Source organism: Agelaius phoeniceus, chromosome 4, assembly GCF_051311805.1.
Source record: "Agelaius phoeniceus isolate bAgePho1 chromosome 4, bAgePho1.hap1, whole genome shotgun sequence".
NCBI classification, from domain to species: domain Eukaryota; kingdom Metazoa; phylum Chordata; class Aves; order Passeriformes; family Icteridae; genus Agelaius; species Agelaius phoeniceus.
In genome coordinates this window covers 58,378,794-58,399,550 of record NC_135268.1, presented here as the reverse complement: position 1 = coordinate 58,399,550, position 20,757 = coordinate 58,378,794, and the positions used below count along the sequence as shown (strand labels likewise).

The 20,757-nt window shown below is 34.9% G+C and overlaps 1 long non-coding RNA gene across 1 annotated transcript in view; it reads left to right on the top strand.

The window, feature by feature from the left end:
* The first annotated feature begins 5,382 nt into the window (after positions 1-5,382).
* Positions 5,383-20,757, top strand: part of LOC143693852 (uncharacterized) — a 148,824-nt gene continuing 133,449 nt past the window's right edge. Inside the window, exon 1 of the long non-coding RNA XR_013181836.1 lies at positions 5,383-5,568. This is a non-coding gene — a long non-coding RNA (uncharacterized LOC143693852). The remainder of the gene's footprint in view (positions 5,569-20,757) is intronic.

The following is a 20,757-nucleotide window of genomic DNA, read 5'->3' as shown; positions in this document are numbered from 1 at the left end:
AGAGTTGGTTATTCAACAACATGACCTCATGAGACACAATTTAAAAGCAACATTTTTACCCCAGTTAAACATGCATTCATAATTTAGCTTGTTTTTTTCCTACAAATGCTAATGCTATTCTTTAATAATCTGACACAGTAAAATTATTTAGTCTGAATTGCTCTGCATATGTATTAGAGCTAACCTACAGGTTAGGTTGCTTAGGATGTCTAATAATCCTTACAGAATGAGTTTTATCAATATTAGTTTTAGAAAACTGATTTTATCATAGAATGTTTTGGGTTGGAAGGGATCTTAGAAAACATTATTTTCCAACCCCTCTGCCATGAGTAGCTTGAGTAATAACATTAATCTAAACCTATCCTCTGTCAGTTTGAAGCTGTTACCCCATTTCCTACTCTCCATGTTCTTCAACTTCAGGTTAAAGCCCTCTTTGCCAGCTTGGCAAGCCAGTGACTCAAGATGCTCTTTCCCTTCTCTTACAGATGGATCCCATCAACCTCCAGTAGAACACAGCTCTCAAAGTGAGGCCCGTGGTCAAAGCAGTCTAACTGAGAAAGTAAGTAAAAGTTTTCCATCAATCTTTTTATGGCTACATTGTGCTATGGATTGGTCTTCACTTACACATAGGCAAAATGTTGCTATTCCCATTTTTTCTTTAAGTTTAGTTTAGAGGTAGAAATTTCTCCCAGTTCATCCACTGCCAATACAGAGCTTTCATTGAATGATTTGTCTATCCGTATGTTAAATAGATTAGAAATCCATCATGACCTCTAGAAGGCTAGAAGCACTGTAATCTAAGCTTGTTAATTCAGTATTTGTTTTAATATACAGTTGAAATAATAAGTTGGTTAAATTATTTGCCTTTCTTAAAAGGGATTTTGCTTTTAAAGAAACCTAGAAATCATGCCCTTGTCCTAGGCATACAGTAATTGCAGTATCTGCAGAAGATGTCTAAATTTGCTTATTCATAGCCAGTGTGAGAAATGATGACAGAAGAGCTACACAGATATTGAATAATTACCCAAAGGTCATGGGCAGGATTGTGCAGACTGTTTTGAAGACTACACCACTTTGTTATGATGATACCATTATTGAACATAACTGGTCGTAACCTATGGTAACAAAGAAGAGAAAGTCACCAGATTTTCTCTGTGTGTGTGTGAGTCTGTGGATACACATCCAAATCTATCCAATAGATCATAATTATTTAGTGAGGGAAAAAAAAATAGTGCTAACTTTATAGTGTTTGCTGTTTCTTTTCACTGATAAAGGTATAAAAAAAAAGAAACAGAACATATCAGTTTCTTTTCATGTCAGTTTAAAGCCCAGGAAAAATTCTCCCTTTAGTAATGGCCTTAAGAACAATTAAAAAAACAACAAGAAAATAAAGATTCAAGAACAGCATCTACCTAACAGAAAAATTGCTTTTTTTTTCTAAAATAGAAGAAAGATATAATTCCAAGGAATTTCCCCCCCAAAAATGATGCTTGCAGGGTTAAAAAATCAGTACCAAACATAAAGTGACCAGATTTTCAAAGGAATAATGAAGCTACATGCCAAGAATAGACTTGGTCTGTGGTGTAGGGTTTATCTGGAGGTAGATAGATAGACTAATGTGGAGGGGTATAAGAAGATGAGTTATGACATGAGGAATGTATGGGTTTCTCTCATCACCTTCCCCAACCAAATCCCCATTTCCCTTCAGTTTCCCTTCAGTTTAATATTGAAAGAAAGCTATTTTAATGAAAGGGGTAAACATGCACTATATTTTCCAGATTCCTTTTTTTTCAATTTTGTTTAAACCTTCTATTTATATGATTTGTATTCCTGTAGTATTTCCTAGTTCAAAGTCTTTGCTGTTATTTTTTTATTTGGGCTCAGTGGCTTTATTTTTGTCCAGGTTTTATCCAAGTTACTTTGAATTCTCTCTCTTCCTTTTTCCAAGATTTCCATCAAAACCTTTCTGAGTAGGTTTGTTTCTCTGTTCTTTTTCCTCACAGTGTTCCTTAATTGTTCTTTGCTCTTCTTCAGCTTAGCTATGATTGCTCATTCCTCATCCACCCACTTACTTGATTTACTTTTCTCCTCATGCTAACAATCACCCACATAGGTAGTTTTATTTCATTCACCATTCTGTCTCCTTCCTCTTTGCCTCAGCCACCCATTAATTCATGCCTTATTCTGCCTCACACTGGCAGTTACTTATTCAATCCACTTTAGGAATCTGGTGGAAATTCAAAAAGCACAAATGTAAAAAGTAGGCATAAATAGCAAGAGGAAAGATGTAGGCTGTGAAAAGTGTGGAAGTGAACTGCTGGGAAAGGGGTGGTCAAAGAGACAGAAAAGGAAATCTGGGTTGAGACATTCCCAGGGTGTCAGGAAAGCCGTTACTATCTGGGGGAGTTTGTTTGGGGGAACAGATGGGGAAAGGAGAGTTTTGGAAAATGGATGGATGGAGCGGAAAATTGCTGTTCTCAAGAAATTCAATGTTCTCTTGTATGACCCTGATGTGGTATCTCTGTGTGAACTGAGCAGGTTCAAAAGCCTTTATTTTAATAGTTATTGAATTCTGGCTTTTACCTCCGAACTTTTTAAGTGCTCATTTTTAGCAAGCTGCCACAAGACTGCCATGGGGCATACCAGGAGAGCAACCATCCTGCTCATCATCCCATGCAGAGATTATTTATGAGTGCATGTTCCCTTGGAGTGGAACAAGAACTGTGTTATTCTACATCACAGCAGTGAATGATGATTTACAAATCTTACGGCAATTTAAGCTCATAATCTATAATCACCATCACTTATTGCATCTTATAAGAGTCTTTTTTTCTCAGTGAAGCTGGCTTGGAAATTTGCATCTTGCATGATAGCAAATTATATATAACAGCCAAATATACATAAAAACAAGGCAATTATCATGGAGAAAGACTCTGAATTAGCGAATATTAAATAGATTAAAATTACATATATCATCTAAATGTATAGAATAAACAGTCAAGAAACAAAAAATTATCTTTATAGGTAACATGCTGTGCAAAATTGCACTGAGCTAAATAGTACTAGTATGAATAGGTAATATTTAAATTTTATGAAAAACTCCTAAAGTTGCTAAAGTGTACATTCATTTTTAATGAGTCTTTGCAAAAGCTGTGCTGCATTTCCATTCAGCATTAATTTGTCTAATTGAGCCCTGTAGAGAAATCCGTGCCCACAAGATGGCAGGATTCTCATTCAAACCTGACCACAGAACTGCAGAGAATTGAAAAAGTTTACTATGAACTTTGCTTTTTTTCTGTAGCTATAGTAAGACACTCCTGCTCCAAATTTGCCTTTCATTTTGCAAAAACAGGAACTTATGAGAAGACTACTTTTGTGTATCATCTTTTTTATATATTTTTGAGCCATGTTACCCTCCCTCATGGTTTATACTGCCATTTTTTTTAATGCATACATTACCCTACTGGAAATTGTGTTTTAAAAAAATAAATATCATTTTTCAAAATCAGTGCTATCAGTCCGTGTTGTTTCAGTAGACTGAGAAATATCAGGAAGACATATAAATTTCCTAAAATTTGTGCAAAGTATTATCAAAATATTTCCATGAATGCTGGGCTGCGGACAGTTTGATGAGTATTTAAGAACTTCCATTTCCATATGCTGACAAACCTTTTCTTCTCTCCAGTGGAGAATTAAAGATACTTTTGTTTGACACTTTTCAAAACATCTCTTTTAAAGCACAGTCCATCAAGGTGGGATTTTTAAGAAAGCTTGTTGGCTGACCTCTCCACCTAGGGAAACAAATTCTATAGTTTTTGGGATGAGGATTATGGTATTGTGTCTTTCTGTTGTGGCTTACATCCATGTTTGATACAAATATCCAGAAATATCAATTTTCATTTAAAATAAATTTTTCTGGATCTGACATCTATGATGGAAAACACTTGGAAAATAGATTGATAAATGACCTAAAGCACAAATCAAAAAGATTCACATATTTTTGATTTTAAGAAATATTTATTCTAAATTCAGTCAATTTTTTTTTTATGGCCTGACTCAAAAGTATTTACCATAAGCTGTTATAGATGTCAGTGAATTTTGCCAGTGATATCCAATGAGTTTAGGCCAAAGCTGGGGGTTTTTAAGACATTTCCAAGTACATTTTTAGAACACACGGAAATTTTTCTGCCTTATGTTTAAAAACAACTGCACTTCAGAAAGAACTACAGATGCTAATGCACGGATTGTAGGCAGGAAGAAAAATCCTTATTCATATGATTACAAGTATATTCCTCTTAAAAGAAGAAAATTCACTCAATTGCACATTAAAAAATACAGATAAAATTACTTTGAAAATTCATTGTGTGGTGAGATCTAAAATAAGGAACTTTAAGAATTTACACTAAATTTTTTGAGTTATGAAATGAAAATGTTGATGTCATTATTTCTTTTTTTTTTAGATTGTGGACATTTATATTACTGTATGTAATAACTATAATAATAAGAGGAATTTTGAATTTGAGCAGTGTGTGACTGTCTTTAATATCATCCATAAAATGTAAAGCACAACTCTAATCTGAGATATTCCAAGTTGATATCTTGATACATTGTTTTAATGTGAGTGCATGGTTATTGCATAATACCAACACATTTTAATAAACTACAGTGAAAGAGAGTAAAATGCCAGGTCGATTAGGATAAATGACACACCAATACTCTTATAAAGACAAATCCCCCAGTGCAAATTATTCAAGCTGAATATAATGAATAAAATTAAAATAACATCCTTTGATGCACTGTAGAATAATTCCACCAGGTTAATATTTTTAATACAATTGTTTGGTATTAGTAAGATGGCAATATCTGCTTTAGGTGCTGCCTTTTCCCGGTAATTTTATTTTATGCTTCACATGTGCAAAACTTGATGCATTTTTAAAGATGCAAAAAGCAACTTAGAAACAAACTGTGCTTTAATACCACCTTCAGGGTTCTGATTAATCATTGGAAGAAGAATCCAACCCAACTATACTATAATATTGGCTCAGATTTTGAGCCAGGCAGTGATACTGGACTCAGAATTTCAGTAAACAAGTGTTAGAATCTTGTTCTTTACTTCTTCCCATGAAAATAGGTTTTCCATTAACACTTTGGTTCCAAATGAGTGCCAAGGAGCAAAACACACAGCTGAGCTTTCTTGTAGCCACTGCTGAGTAATCTTTGTACCCACACTGTAAAATCATCATTACTTTCCATTTCTTGTCAGTGGCAGTGTTAGTTCCTGTATAGATGCCAGTGTTTACTACAGTAGTATCTAAGATACTGGTTTTTTTTTCAAAGTACTAAAAGGGCAAAATAAGTTATTTTTCTCAGACAGGTCTCATAAAAACTCCCTCAGTGTCTGGATGCAATCAGAACAAAAAACTCATTGGGCTGTGACTGATTAATTCATCTTCAAAATTTTTCATGGTTTTTAAAAACTGTATTGCTGGAATATTTACCAGAGGCTCATTTCAGTAATTGACATGTATGTTAAGAATCCTCATTAAACTAGGAACTGAACTGCAACAGGTAAGAAAATAGTTTGGCTTAATATCTGTTATCAAATATGATTTTCTGTAATGTAGGTCTATTTCTTTCAGTCACAGAAACTGCATTCAGAAACACTCATAGGTATTAATGTACATCTATTTATGTATTAATGTACATCTATTTATGTATGTGTTTATGTACGTGCTCAGGCTACTTTTGAATTGTAGTTTTCTTCACTTCTCAGTATTTCCAGTTTAAATCAGAATCAGTATACAATAGGAATGTGACTTTTAGAGGTACAAAAATATCTTTATCATTTTTTACATGATGTGATTTTAAATTAATATCTCTCTTTTTCTGCATGCTGATGTGAGATGTTCCTCAAGGAGCTAGGTCATGCATAAGGAAAATAATGGTATGCTTTCAAAGAATGTTAATTCTTGATTCAGCTATTGAAAGAATTTGTACTTTATTTAACTTGACGTGTGAAAATCAAAAGTTTTTGATACTGTGCGTAGGTAATTCTTGTTAATCTTGTTTACTTTACTGTTATTCTCTCAATGGAAGAAATAGTTACATAATGTCTTCTTTCTGAGAACAGTACAAATTCCAGGAATGCTTGGAAGATGAATCTTAAATTCAATTTCATTATTTACAACAGTATTTCCAAAAGCTGGTTTGGAGGAATACCTGGAGTCTCCATATGATATCTAAGATGAATTATGATTCTCTGCAATGGCTGTTACTGTTTTACAACCAAATTATGCAAAGATAAGAGAAAGATTTTGCTAATTAACTGGCAATAAGTGCAAAGTTATCTCTATTGCCTTTTTTGAAATGCAGGGAAAACGTACAGGCAGATCAGGGACAAAAGCTTTAGTGTACAAGAGAAGCCATTCCAGATCAGACTAACAGCTTGCTTACGCTATTATTCCATCTGACAATGGCCGTTACCAGATGCTTCAGAGGAAAGTGCAAGAATCCCTGCAGTGAGCACTTATGAAATGCTCTGCCCGTAGAGGAAATTTCTTGTTAATCTCTGTCAGTGATGATTGGTTTATATCCTAGAGCATGGTGGCTTGAAGGTTAAGTATAAAATAACTGTAGGACAAGTACGACTCGTACTACTGTAAAAGAGGCTGTGTTTTCCTGAGATACTTCAGTTTTATAATGTGATAACAGGCACTGGCCAAATGATGTTAAGCAACTTCCTCAGAATGTTTCAGCATTTATTGTAGAGACCGGATAATGAAGGGGATCTGGGATAAACACAAGGGATTAAGTCTGTGTGATTTACAAAGAATTAGTGAAAACAGGCATGTCTTCTTTTTCTTTTATTACTTTTTGTAGTCTTGCATACATTTAGTGGTAATACGGAAAATCTCACCTAGTTTTGGTAGAATAATCATATTTAAATACTAGATTATGCATTGATAATATTTTCTGTTTTCTGGTCACATTTCTGACTTCTTGAAATGATTTGTGAAATGACTTCGTGAAATTATTCTTTTGCTTCTGATCTACAGGCAAAGACTGAATTTTGTCATTTTAAAAGAAGAGTAAAAAGAAAAAGTTTTCAAGCTTTCTTTACATATCATGAAGGGACATAAAAGCATACATCCAAACATGTCCTTCTCCTACCCCTCTCTTTGTATGTGACTTGGTGGTGAAAAAAAAGCTAAGCTTCTAAAAAATTTTGAATGTCTAATCTCCCTAGGGTCACGAGAAGATGTCTTCCAGTGATGAATGACGATGTTAAGTGTGCTCAGCTCTCCATACCTATAATCTGCCAGCTGGAAGTTGCCATTCCCACATTGCCATTCCTATTCTCTGCTGGACAAAGGAGTCTGAGAGCTTTGCCTTATCCACTTGAGGCAAAGTCAGTTCTCTTTTCAGACTGCCTTCATCAGCTGTTTATTACTGCTGTGACTCCTTATGGGGTTCTCATATGATCCATTATGCCCAGAAGCTGCAGAACTGGCAGGCTCTCAGGAACAGACAGGAGGAAACTCTTAGGGTTGCTCATAACTTCAGTTGTCACTGTTCTTTGCTAGATGAACATCTGTCTGCAGCCTACAAATGAGCTCAGTATAATCACTCTGCTAAGAACACAGCTATTTTTATCCTTGTGTTTTTGTGCACTGCTCGTGAACTTTTCATCTCCTTGCTAGCCTGGCTATCTTAATGTTGCTGGATATCTTCAACCTGACCCATTTTTGTATAGTTCAGATTTTGTATAACTACACTGGAGGTTTCAGCTCAGTCCAACATTTAAGAGCTCTGGGTGTTACTCAAGCAAGGCATTTTATAACACTCTTCTGGGAAGAAATAGCCTCAAAGCATCTGGATATAAATACCTATATTAATCATGTGACTGAATATAAAAGTAAGAATTCTAACATTAATTGTAAGGCAAATGGCTGAGTTACATCCTCTCTAAGTGAATGGTGTAGTTTTATTATGTGGATTATTCCTGTAGCAACTGAATATTGGCCCACATTGTGTAATGTTACTCTGATGTAAGATAACTCTGGTCTAACATCTGGGTAAAACCTTAAAATCACACCTTTCCACAATGTTTGTTGCTAAACAAGTACTGGTAAAATGCCTAGAAATTCATATCAACCATGTTTTTTTGTGAAATGTGTGGAAATTTCAGTAACCTCTCTCAGAAAACCTGTGTAAGCCTACAATACCAGGTGACATGAACTGATTTCTTAAAGGCCAAGCATAGAGCTTTATGGCTTTATTTTTGATGCCAAAATGATAATTCATTGTGCTTGAGAGAAATGCCTAATCAGGTCCTGATAATTCTCAACTGTTTGCTGCCAGTTCAGGAAGCATATGAACCCAGTATTCACGAAGTTCTTCAGGAGCTTGGGACTGATCCCTCAGAGAAGCTGTATTCATTGAAACTCAAGCTTGCCAGCTGAAGTTCCTAGACTGATTCAAACTATTTTGTTGAAAAACAGAATCAATACTTGGAGCTGCACTTAGAAATAGATTGCAGGAAAGCATAGATCACAGGGTGCATGAGCAATGACCCCTATTTGGTACAGATTGTCAGATAAAGCTGCCTGGAGACTGCCACAAATGATAAGGGTGTTCCCCGTGAATTAGAATAGATATTTAATTTGGGTAGATGATGGCTTCACCAAGTATCTCTAGCAAAAATACCTTTGCAGAGTAATCACTGCTCTTATTTTAGTGAGTTTACTTCTTATCAAGTCATCTTGAAGATCAAAGGAAAACCCTTTGTGGAACAAAGTGATGAGAATGAAAATACAGGAACAAATACAAAGATTTAAGTAGACCAGTATTCTGTCAGTGGCCAATAGATAAAGCTTTGAGAGAGAATAACAGAACAGGCCAAGCAGAAAATAAAATTTTCCTGCTACTGTTTCTGACTTTTGTCAAACCATAACTCCAAGGCTTTGTGAGTGAGAAATGGGCTTTTTTGATGTGTGTTATAGAATAGCCTTGGATGAATTTTTTCTTCCATACGATTTTTTCTAATTATTTCTTAACCCACCTAAGCTTTTGACATTTCCAACATCCTGTAGCTATGAGTTCTGCAGTTTAATTATGTGCTTTGTGAAAAGTGTTTCCTTTTGTTTGCTTTAAGCCTGACACTTGATAACTAAGTCATCTAAGTTCCTTCATGATGGGAACCAGAGAACAGTTCTCAGTATACTTTATTCAAGTCAATATTTTATAAATATTCATTGTAATAATCTCATGGGTATTTCTTTTCTATCTAGTAGTCTTAATCTCTCTACTTTAAATAACAACTTTTTATTCTCCTAGGTACACTTTCTCTATCTCTTTAGTTCTCCAAAGTCCATTTTCAGATGTGGGGAAATAGGACTACATTCAATATTCAGCAACATTTATTTTGGATTCCTTATCCAACTATGTCTCCCATTCTGCTGCTTTCATGATCTCTCATGAGTATTGAGCAGAAGTTTGTATAGATGTGTTAAAGACTCCCAAAACTCTGTTTTGAGTGAACATGGCTAATTTAGACTCACCATAGTAATAGCTGATTTGTATTGGTGGCTGTTGATATTCCTTGGATATTTTCCAAGTCCAAACAGTCTTTATGATAACCTTCTGTAGCTTGTTGCAGCTGGCTTTTGTTTTGGTAATGCTAAATAATTTAGCATGGTCAGCAAAGTTGGTCATCTTTTCATCAGTATCCCCACAGCTTGCTGTAAACTCTGAATAAAACAAATATCCGTATGCTTGTTGATGTTTCCTAGAAAACTCTCTTCACAGAGGAATTTTTGTAAAACTTGGTATTCTTAAAAAATCAAGTATCTTACAAAATATCTTTCCTATTATTCCAAGTGCCTTACTATCTTTACTGTCTTGCTGAGAAATTTTGTTAAAACCTTTTTGAAAATTCAAGTAAATAATGTCAGCCACATCTCCCATGCTATTCAATTTCTCAAAGAGCTCCTATAAATTTGTGAGGCACAATAATATACGAAAAAAGCTGAGTTAATTCTTCTCATTGTACCATATTTATTTGTTTGTCTACTCCTTTTTTACATTTAGTTTCCTTTCTTTTAAGGAGGTCATTAACTCATGCCTATTTTCTTCTACTCCAACTGAAACTCATCAGTAGAACTGACTTCTTTAACCATTAGTTCTCTCAGCACTGAGATCACTTTCAGTAGTATTAGCCATCTGACAATTTCATATTTGATATTTTTAGCTCATAGGTGAATATCACTTTATTGGGGCAATTTGTTACTATTCATTTTATTCATTTGTTCTAAGAATTTTTTCACTGAGAGTCCAATTGCAAATAATTCCTATAGTTCTCCCTCTGCAAAAAAGTTTCCCTGTGGAAACCAGTCTAACCACATCTGTAGAGAACATCGATACAAAGAATTAATTTAACCATTCAGCTTTGGCCTTATCTTCTTTTACAGCTTCTTAATCACCTGTTGGTCCTATAGAGTCTTTGTTAGACTGCCTATTTTTATATATTCATAAAGAGTTCCTTAAATATTTTTAGATGTTTTTATGATTTCGTATTTCATTTTCTGGACTTACATTCTTTCTACTTTCCACACTTTCACAAAAATTTACGAATTCTGAAAAATTTCCTTTATACTAGCAACAATTTCAAAGAACAGCTTTTAAAACCTGGTTTGTCTTGGTTTTGTTAGGGGTTTTTTTTAATTGGTGTTGTCTGTTGTTTGTATGCACACATTATTTATATAATTTGACTTTCTTATGACAAAAAGGCATTCTTTTGTTTCATAGCAAATCTTATTCCAAATATACTCATGGTGTATATATAGTTGTACCAACAGCCCTTAACGTCAATATCAGTGTATTTGAATTTAGGTTTTATTTTGCTTCTGCTGGAACTACAGAGCGTTATTTCTGCATTTTCTCCAAATCTTTAGAGGTATAAAATTAAGATCTGAGGTATGAGACCAGAACAGTTGATTTAGAGATACAACCCAATTTTATAATAATTGTTGCAATCCTACCAAAAGCTAGATTTATTTTATAGGAAATGTGCTTCTAAGTTTTTGTATTTAACCAGGTGCCAAGTGAATTTTCTTCATTTTAGGGTGCCATTTTAGTCTAATGAAGTAAAATCAAGCATATGATTTAAAAGGTTTGGAGACCTGCTTCTGTCCTGTACTCTGTTCCCTTGTTCCTTAGGAAAGGTCAGTACTAACATAAGCAAGTCAGGACAGTACACAGAGAAACTAAATATTCTGGTGTAGTATGGCAAACCTCAGTGTATTCCAGTATACCTAGGATCCTCAAGGAGCAAACCATGTGTCTTAGGTTGAGTTGAGAAATCTTATGTGTTTGAGAAATCTTTTTCCCAGTTTTGACAGAGATAGAATTGATTTTTATTTTCCCCCCACAATTATTTACTTAATTGGCTAGGAATCATGCAGATACTATATGTGACTGACTTTACTTCTTAAGCTGATTTAGTTTCTCTCCTGGAGAAAAACATTTTAAACAAATCAGGATTTTGACATAAAGTTTTCTTCTTGCTAATCTCTCAGGTGTTATTAATGAAATCTCTGGTAAGATGGAAGGGAGAGGACTTTGCCACTGCCATAGTGATGAATATCTTCAAATGTTCTGCCTAATTTCCTATTCCTTATTTAAATGAAATCATATTTATATAGTGAGCTGTTGTTCCACTGATGCTCAGACTGTTTCTCAATACCATCACAGCCACCTCACCCACTCACAGATGATCATTCTCCAGCAGCCATTCCTAACTGCAGGTACTTTTCCAATTACATTTGGAGACTTCCCATAGACCAGGTCTGCACATCTGGAAAGTCTCCCACCTCTTGGAGATGAAGAAAACCTCACTTTTTGGTATTGAAATAGTCATTCAATTTCAGAGAAGTCTGTGATGATTTAAGTGTCAAGCATTGCCCAGGGGGATGCAGGCACTGCACCAAGATGTGTGCAAACTTTTCTATTACTATGAACTAGGACAAAGGCAATTATTCATGTTGTGTTTTAGTAGCCTAACTCAGAAAAATAGCAGAATTTGTTTGATAAGAACATAGTTCACTGGAATTCAAATGGGCAGCTATTTTCAATCTGCAGAACTAAATCCAATTTGAGATGTGGAGAATTTATCTGTGCAGCCAAATCTAGGACGTGAACATACAGCTAGATGCTTAAGCTCCAAAGTGCTGTCTACATACTGCAAAACTCTCTTCCATCTTTATTCTCCCCCTGCTTTCCCACATAAAATGTACTAAAAGCCAGGGTGGCTTTGAAGAACAAAAGGTTGAAGGTTTGCAAATGGCAGGCACAGGGCAATTAAACAAGGGAGGTGCCAGTGCCATTTGTTCTCAGGGTGCCCACCCAAGGCCAATGTTAACAGGGTTATTACTACAGTCTGAACGAGGATTTTTTTGCTTTTAGAGTGTCTGCTGTGGTAGCTGCACAGTGCAAAGTATGATCTGCTTTGTATATCCAAATTATTGAAACTTACTTGCTGGGGCATGTTCCTTTTCTCTTTCTTGCTGTCTGCATTTGTCCATGGAATTTCAGTTTCCTACCTGCCTATTCATATATTTATTATCAGCATCTGCCTTATTCATAGCAGATCCCTTCTATTCAGATAAGAGAATACTGATTAAACTTTTAATACTCACTAGATTAATGGTCCACTGGGAGGAGGGAGATGGGGGGGGGGGTGGTGTTGCTCCATTCTTGCTCTCTTTCCATCCATTATAAAAAAGAAGAGGATGTTTTCAGTTGTCTTACCTAAATATCTTGGGGAATTTGAAAAGAAAATGAATTTTGAGCTTAAGGTCAGATGATAATGAATCTAAAACTTGTCTATTGATGATCTGCTTTGAACATACTTCAGGTCCCTCCCACACTATTTACAATCTGCCTAACCTATCTGGGTTACTTCAGTCTTGAAGAGAAAGATATATAGTGGTGCCTAAATCAAACAGTCAGTGCAGCAACATTATTATTTAAAGTGCACCATAAATTTCTAAAAAAATATTTAAAGCATTGCTATATGTCATTGTATTATCATACCTATATCATTCCAGTTACGGGCCCTCGAGACATTCAGTTCATTTAGAAGAAGAAAGTGAGAAGCTTGTGGATAACCAGAAATAAAGTGTTTTTTATTTGTGTGAACAATAAACATTCCTAAGCACGATTCAGAGGAGTTCAGGTTGTTGGCATATCTGTAATGGGGCTCTGTGCAAGTTGTTTGATTCAAACTCTTGCCTGAACCGAAGTGTGACCCAAACTTATTTTTCTGGGCCTTAAAGCCCTAGATTTAAAGCTGAGTTCTGTGGGTCTATATTTTCTGCTTTTTCCAAATTATCAACCCTCCTGACACTGCTCCTGATCAGGAGAACTGGCTTCTTCCATAGGCAGGAAGATACAGTGAAGATTTATCAGAAAACCTGAACTGACTAAAAAAGCAGATATTGTTTTAAAATTTGATATTTCTCTTGGACTTTTCATCACTGTTTTGATGAAGGTTCTCGGTGCCACTACAATACTTTACTGCAATATTCAATTTCTTTTGTCCTTATGCCATTTTGGATTGACCTTTCCTCCAGACTGACAAGAAATGATCATATTCCAATGTTTCTTTAAGGCATTCTTTCTTGTGTTATTTCATTGGAAGCTTGGAAAAACCTCTTCCATACCGTAGCATTTCTCTTTCACTTGTGTCATTAGTAAGCTGTTGTGAGTAATCAGTAGGAGATTTTGGGTCGGCATAATGGTAGTGGGTATGTTTAAAATATCAGAGCAGAGATTTATAACCTGCCTTGAAAGTTTTTCTTTTTATTTATAGTTTCATCAGTCAGTGAAATAATGAGGAAATTCTCTTTGGTCAAATAGGTTTCCTCTTTGGAAAAAATTATATTTAATTTATTTTATATTGAAAAAAAATATTTAATTTGTTGTCTTATAAGGCCTAACAAAGCCTTCTATTGATAACAATTTCAGTATAGTATTCAGGTTCTCTGACAGCCCTGGAATCTTTATACAAGCTATTGGATTGTCCTGACCAAGAACCACATAAACATATTTTCTTCCAGTCTTATTTGGAGATTGTGAACATAGGCTTGGAGATGACTTGCAGTTTGTGGGGTGACAAATGAAAAGAGCTGGGTCTGAACACTTTCCAGAATAAGCTGACCAAGAGGAGAAAAAGGCTGTTTAAGGTCTTTATAGAAAGTCTTGAGGGAAATGAACGTATCCTTCAAATTTTATGTGTCTTTTAGACACAGGATAAAAGCAGAAGAGCTGGAGCACAGAGGAGGAGCTCTATAGATAATTCTGAGCTATACAATGACAATGACTGGGCATGCTGGAAGGTCTGGGCCAGGGCATTAACCAATATTTCTTCAGGGTGTTGTTTTTTGGTCATAAATGGAAGTCATAAATAATCATTAGTAAAATAATGTGACTGTTGTATATCAGTCTCTCAATGAATTGAGAATAAGATCTGATAGATTCTTGCAGAGATTGATGCCTTAGATATTTTAGTTACACAAAGTATTTTATAAATATAGAAGTTGTTTATTATTACTGAAGTCTTGGGAATATATAAACTTCTGCAAATATTTTTCCAAATATAATGGTTTTTAATGCACATTTGTAGTAAATCATATGATAGGAGCTTTGATTCCATACTATAGAATGTGCCTATGTAGTTTTGCCAAAATGCCACAAGTAGTTTTTCTTTAGAATACTGAATGTTTATTATGTCTTGAAAACATAACCTTTCCCCTTCTTTCATGTACAGTTAGACTAATAAGTCTCTATAGAAGACAAACTAATTTAAAACTTTGGGGACCCCCACCTACCTTTCTGAATATAATTTTTCTAAATATTTTGGTTTTGATATCTGATTATGCAGTAGCATCTCACAGACATGATTTTTTTATTTATTGTACATGTAGCTTACTTTTAATGCTCACTAGATTTTTAATGCCAAATCTTTTCTATCAGGGTTTTCTGTTTCAAAATTTTAAGGTCTGGAAACGGATCATATCTGAATATTTGTTTCATTTTGGTGGTGTTGGTGGATTTACTATCTCTAAGAAGCAAATGTGACATAAAGTTATTATATGCTAGCATAATACATTTACTAATATTACTGTCTATTGTTATTTTCCATGATTGTTGGATTAAATTTGAAAAATAAAGCTCTTTGCAAGCAGGACAAGACCTAAACAGCTGTGACTGTGTTAAGTGTTTCTAAAAATAGTCACAGTGCAGAGTGCACTGTTATTTTTTTGTGTTTAAAATTGTGTTAGACCTATAAAACCCAGTATGTCAAATTTGTCATGAAATAATTTGGAACTTAAGGGGCTGTGTGGTTCAGGGTTATGTGTTATAGAAATGAGAATTTTATTAACATTGGAAGATGGCCACACTCCTTTAGAAATCTTTCTCAATTTGAAATTACTTAAAATATTTTGCTAGCATTCTACTTCAAATTGTTCAGAATGGCATGCAACCACTGTGAGTGTGGGCACAAGCAGAAGAATATCTGGCTACAAAGATTATGGTCCTGGATGTGTATGCATTTTCTTGGTGCTCTGGAACTTGGAAAAATATTGATTAGAGTGAAGATAACAGTTTAAAGAGGTGAAGTTCACTTAATGTTTTTCCAGTTTTTTTAATGTATAAATGCTTATACATGGTTATTAAAAATAGTGAATGCATCCTGTGGTATTTTATCTATCTGTGTGTCACATAAGATACTAGGAGCTCCAGAGGTCCTAGTTAATTAATTTGGGTAACTTTTATTATAATTGCTACAGGCATGCTTGCAACAGGCAGCACACAAAGCTTAAATCAATATCTACTATAAACTGATACAAAAAAAGATTAAAAAAGCCTCATATTTTCATGGAAAGGGACAATGTCATGACGTTGCCCAGTGCATGGCAATGAGGAAGTCAAAAACATAATTCTCTTAATTAGATTTATTTGAGAAATTTTAGTAAATACCAATGGAATTCCTGATCTGGAAGAGTCTTTTTATGCAGTCTTATTTGTTTCTAAGCACACAAAATATTTAAGAATTTTTCTGACTTACCACTATTGCGAGGTTTTATTTAGGAGGATTTCTGCAGATTTGTGCCAAGACACGTGTGTACAATGCTCATTTCATGGTCTCCTGCTTAGGGTGTGTTCAGCTGTCCTCCTCCTCTGCCTTTCCTGCTTGTATCTCATCCCAAACCAGCACAGGAATATGGCTGAGTGTGTACCTTGGCTGGAAGTTTAGTGGCAATATTGGATCCTATAGGAGTGACATGCTCTAATTTGCTACAATTTTGATCACTTTGATTTTAAAATATATTCTAAAGAGCAGCTGTAAATTAAATTTTTATTTAAGTATGGCTCAGGATTGCTTCAGGTTAAAGTGGTTTAATGTTCCAGCAAGATAGAGGCAAATAATGCTGATAGAGTTAAGAAAAAACTGTTCTAAACCTCGGCTGGTACCGTCTCCTGGTAGAGCTCAGGTGTACCTTGCTCTCGTCCACAATGGCTAGTTAAACATTGTAACACTCATTTTCTCCTGAAGACACCTCTTGTAACATCTTCTAATTTGTGGATATTTGGCCTGCAGTATCAGAAAGCAACTGCTGCTGGCATTTATTTCATTTCTAATGTGCAGTAACCCAGCAGAAGCAATTCAGTGAGTCACAGAAGTAGCTTCAGGGAACCCATAGGCCATAGAACTAATTTCAGCCTGTGAATAAATAAAAGATGTGAAAGTACAATTCTTGGTGGAATCAGAATGACAAGGTCAATAGACAGAGATAAGTGAACTGTACACATTTAAAATGTTGGTACTTGTCTACCACATAGAGTATAAATTTACAAATCCTTCCTACCCTGTCAATATAATGAGAATTATCTTATTTACAACAATACAATACTTCAGAGAAAATCAACATTATTTCTTTTGTTTTAATATGCAAATAGTTTTCATGATTCAAATGAACTAAATATGGAGCATATTTTGGTAAAGGCCATAGAAATTCTTTTTGTTTTCTGATTCAACCTAGAAATATCAGGATTTTTGGTAAAGTTGTCAGTATTAAAGTAAGAAATGAAATATTCTATAATTTTTTCCCATTTTTGCTATGTTTCAGTGGTTGTTGATATACCAAAAAAGGGCTGACAAGTTTAGAAAAAAGTGGAAAAAAAAGGTCCAAAAACTTAAATGGAAAACAGTTTTGTGGAGTTCTGATCCCAGTGGCTGTCTGAGTGATAATGGTTAGCTGGTATTTGTAGTAATATTTTCTTTGTGGTCCATTTTCCAGGTATAAGAGATTAAAATATTTCATTTTCTGCTAACCTAAGAATTAAAATATTCCCAGGATGTAGTTTGTAATAGTGCATCTAATGTAACACAGCTGAAGCCAAAGGGTTTGCAGTTGGGCTGGATTTTGTATTGGTTTATTATTTTATTCCATTCCTACGCCAATGAGTTTATTCTCCTCGGTGAGAGAACAATTCTTTCCTCTTCTTCACTGCTCCCAAACAAAGAGAAAACCTTTCTGTACAGCAAAAAGAAACACAAAAGACACCCAGAAAAATAATCTCATGCAACCCCTGCATATTTACTGGTAGTGATTTCTGTTCCTAATTTATCGAGGAAATGAACAGACACAACCTGCTGTCTCCTACCTTGCTACTGTGTAGGCACTGTAACCTGTGCAAAGTCAAACAACAATGAATTCAAGAAATTAGATTGTAGTAAATTACAACCCCTATACTTGACCTATATTGCCTTAGTGCTTGATAAAGTCATTTAACTGCATTTCTCTGATGAAATCTTGTGGCAGGACAACTGATTAGCATTGACTATTTTGGAAATCAATCCTTAGAGCTAACGAGACACCTTTTGATGGAATTGAAATTAAAATCTATGTCATTACATGCCTATCATATAGAAAACACCTCTCACTGTCCAGACTTTTATATATGTTACACACTTTGTCTCATCATCAGTTGATTTCATTAATATTTTCCCCCTGCTTCACTGGATAAAGACTATCTGCAGCTTGGTAAGAGAGGAGCTATTGTCTGTATACTGTCTGCATACTGCAGACATAGGTAGATTTGCTATGGCTGGAGGAGAAATCCTGGAACAAAAAGGAAACCTTCACAGTTGAAGGAAATAATTATGCTGCTGTGAAAAAAATTAATTCTAACGATCTCTGAATTTTTACAATGGCAAGTGAGCCAATCAATCCATATTAATTTTCTTTTTCAAGAACATAGAGTTTTTGTTTTGAAAACTTTTAATTTTGTGCTCTTAACTACAGCTAAATCCAACAACTTCTACCTTAAAAGTATATATAATTCTATCTAAAGTCCAGTACTGTGAGAAAAATGGATATAACTATAGTAGGAAGGCATTTGGTGTAATGGAGGCTTTTACCTTACATTTTCTCATTTCCCTATTTGTTAATTGGACAGTATAATCCTCTTTTCTCACAGGACTCTGCAACAATACATTAATTAAGGTTTGGAAAGTATTCAGATTCTAGAGTACTGAGACCCTGACTGAAGAGACCCTGAGAAAATGAGTGATTGGGCCCACAAGGAGGTTTTGAATACGCTCCAATAAATAAGGCCCATAGATACATATTCAAAAGCACAGAGAAAGTATTGAAAAACTGCATCTCAAGAAACCATTGTCTCCCTCTCCTTCTGAGCAAAATTACAGTATGCGTTTTCAATCCATACACTGCACAGTGGATTTGTAACTTCCAAACTGGGATCTGTAAGGATGAGTTTATGTGACAATGTGAACTCATAATAGTTGGATTACTGGTTTAAAGAACTTTTTGAAAACAAGCAAACAAAGAAGCAGAAACTTTAACTGAACTTTTAGAGCTAGAAAGGCAGAAGCCAACTGAAATAGTTTCAGTAACAAACTGTGAGTAAAAAAGCCCTGCAAAACAGATAAACCCAAACTGAATTTCTATAGTTCCTAGATTTCTATGGTTATATGATGATGATTGCTTTCTGCTTTTATTTTTTTTTTGTTTTGATTTTTTGGTTTTTTTCTTTTGTATCTGTGTGGAAGACAATCAGATATAAAAAAAGCAAATGGATTGTATTTGCTTCCCACAAATGAAGCTGTTAGACAGTTACTTAAGTTTAAATGTGAGTGATTTGGAAGGCTTAATCAGAACCACATGCATGTTTAAGGTTAAAGATACTTTTTTGTGGTTTAGTATTGCCCTGTAGATGACATCCAGGAAAACCCATATGCTCAGACAAAGAATGATTTAAGCTAATAAGATATTCCACAAAGTGGTGTGAGTTTCTGTCTGTGGCTTTTATGGAGGACAAGAGCCTCTTACTGTGTTTGTGAGAGCTGCACTGCACAGGTGGACTAAAGCATTTCCCAAACAGGATTGGTTTGCTTGTGTAATGCCATAAACTTCCTCTCAGTTTCCATTGCAACCCAGGGAAAGTCACTTGGAATTCACACACAAAGAGGATTGCTTTATGTCTGTGTATGTAGATTTAAAACAATAGACACCAATATACAAGACATTGGAGTAATTAATTTATTCATTAATTAGTATGTGATCCAAAAGTAATCAGGTATATGCTGTGAGCTGATATTACTATTTTTCAGCATATTAAAAATGTTATCTTTTAAAAATACTGGACTTGATTATTTTGTCATTGATTTTGATAGATAAACTTCCAAATATTAAGATTACAAAGCATCAGATAGAATACATCAAATGCAGTTATGGTGTGTGTTGTTCAACTGTATCTAATTCAATCCTCCATTGACTATTATGGGGAGTGATAGGAGCTCTATTATTATTGACCATTTATAATTATTTGAGAAATGATAGGATATAGGTTTTGTGAGGAAGGCAATTGGCAATTGCCTAATAGTAGTCATTTGAGCAATTCAGTAAACATAACCTTCTAGTTTGAATAAGCCACACGTGAAATCAAGGCTTGTAAGATGATCATGAGCCTTATTTTGTTATTTGCCTGTGGTGTACACTAGACAGAAAAGACACAAAACATTGCTGGAATTTAAAGAGAAAATTAATCGTGCTTTGTTCAAGTGTTCCTGCACTCTTTAGAGGGAATAGTGGTGTTTCCTTTACTGGAATTACAGGATGGATTTTCAATGCAACATAGCTAAAAATGAAAGCATATATACATTGTAGATACAGATATATCCAAAGTCCTGCAAAGCTCCCCCAAGATGATGGGATAAAAAAAAAAAAAGAAAAAAGGGGGGTTGTCATCTGCCCTTAAGCATATATGGTGTGAAGATGTCAGCTCACATTCTGCCTTTGCTATGACTCCAGATACAGAACAACAGCACTGTGGCTAGGCTTTCAGTTTCTGTTTTTATAAAAGTGTCAAATTTTGTTTCAAATGCACCAGTTCCTATTTTTCCTTTCCCATTCACCCGTGATAGTTCACCAGTCAGTTTAAGAAAAAACAGTTTTAAGAATTCATGCCTTGGTGATATGAACACCTGAGCTCCCTTGTGTGCTTCAGCGCAGGAGCTAACGAGTGAAGACGGGTGATTTGTAGTGGAGATAATACACAGTTGGGTACCCAGACTGTGTCTATTCCTTTGTCAATGATGTTAACAAAAGGCAGGCATGCTGAGTAGTCAACCAGTGGGACAAAATATTTGTTGAATGGAGAGACTTATTG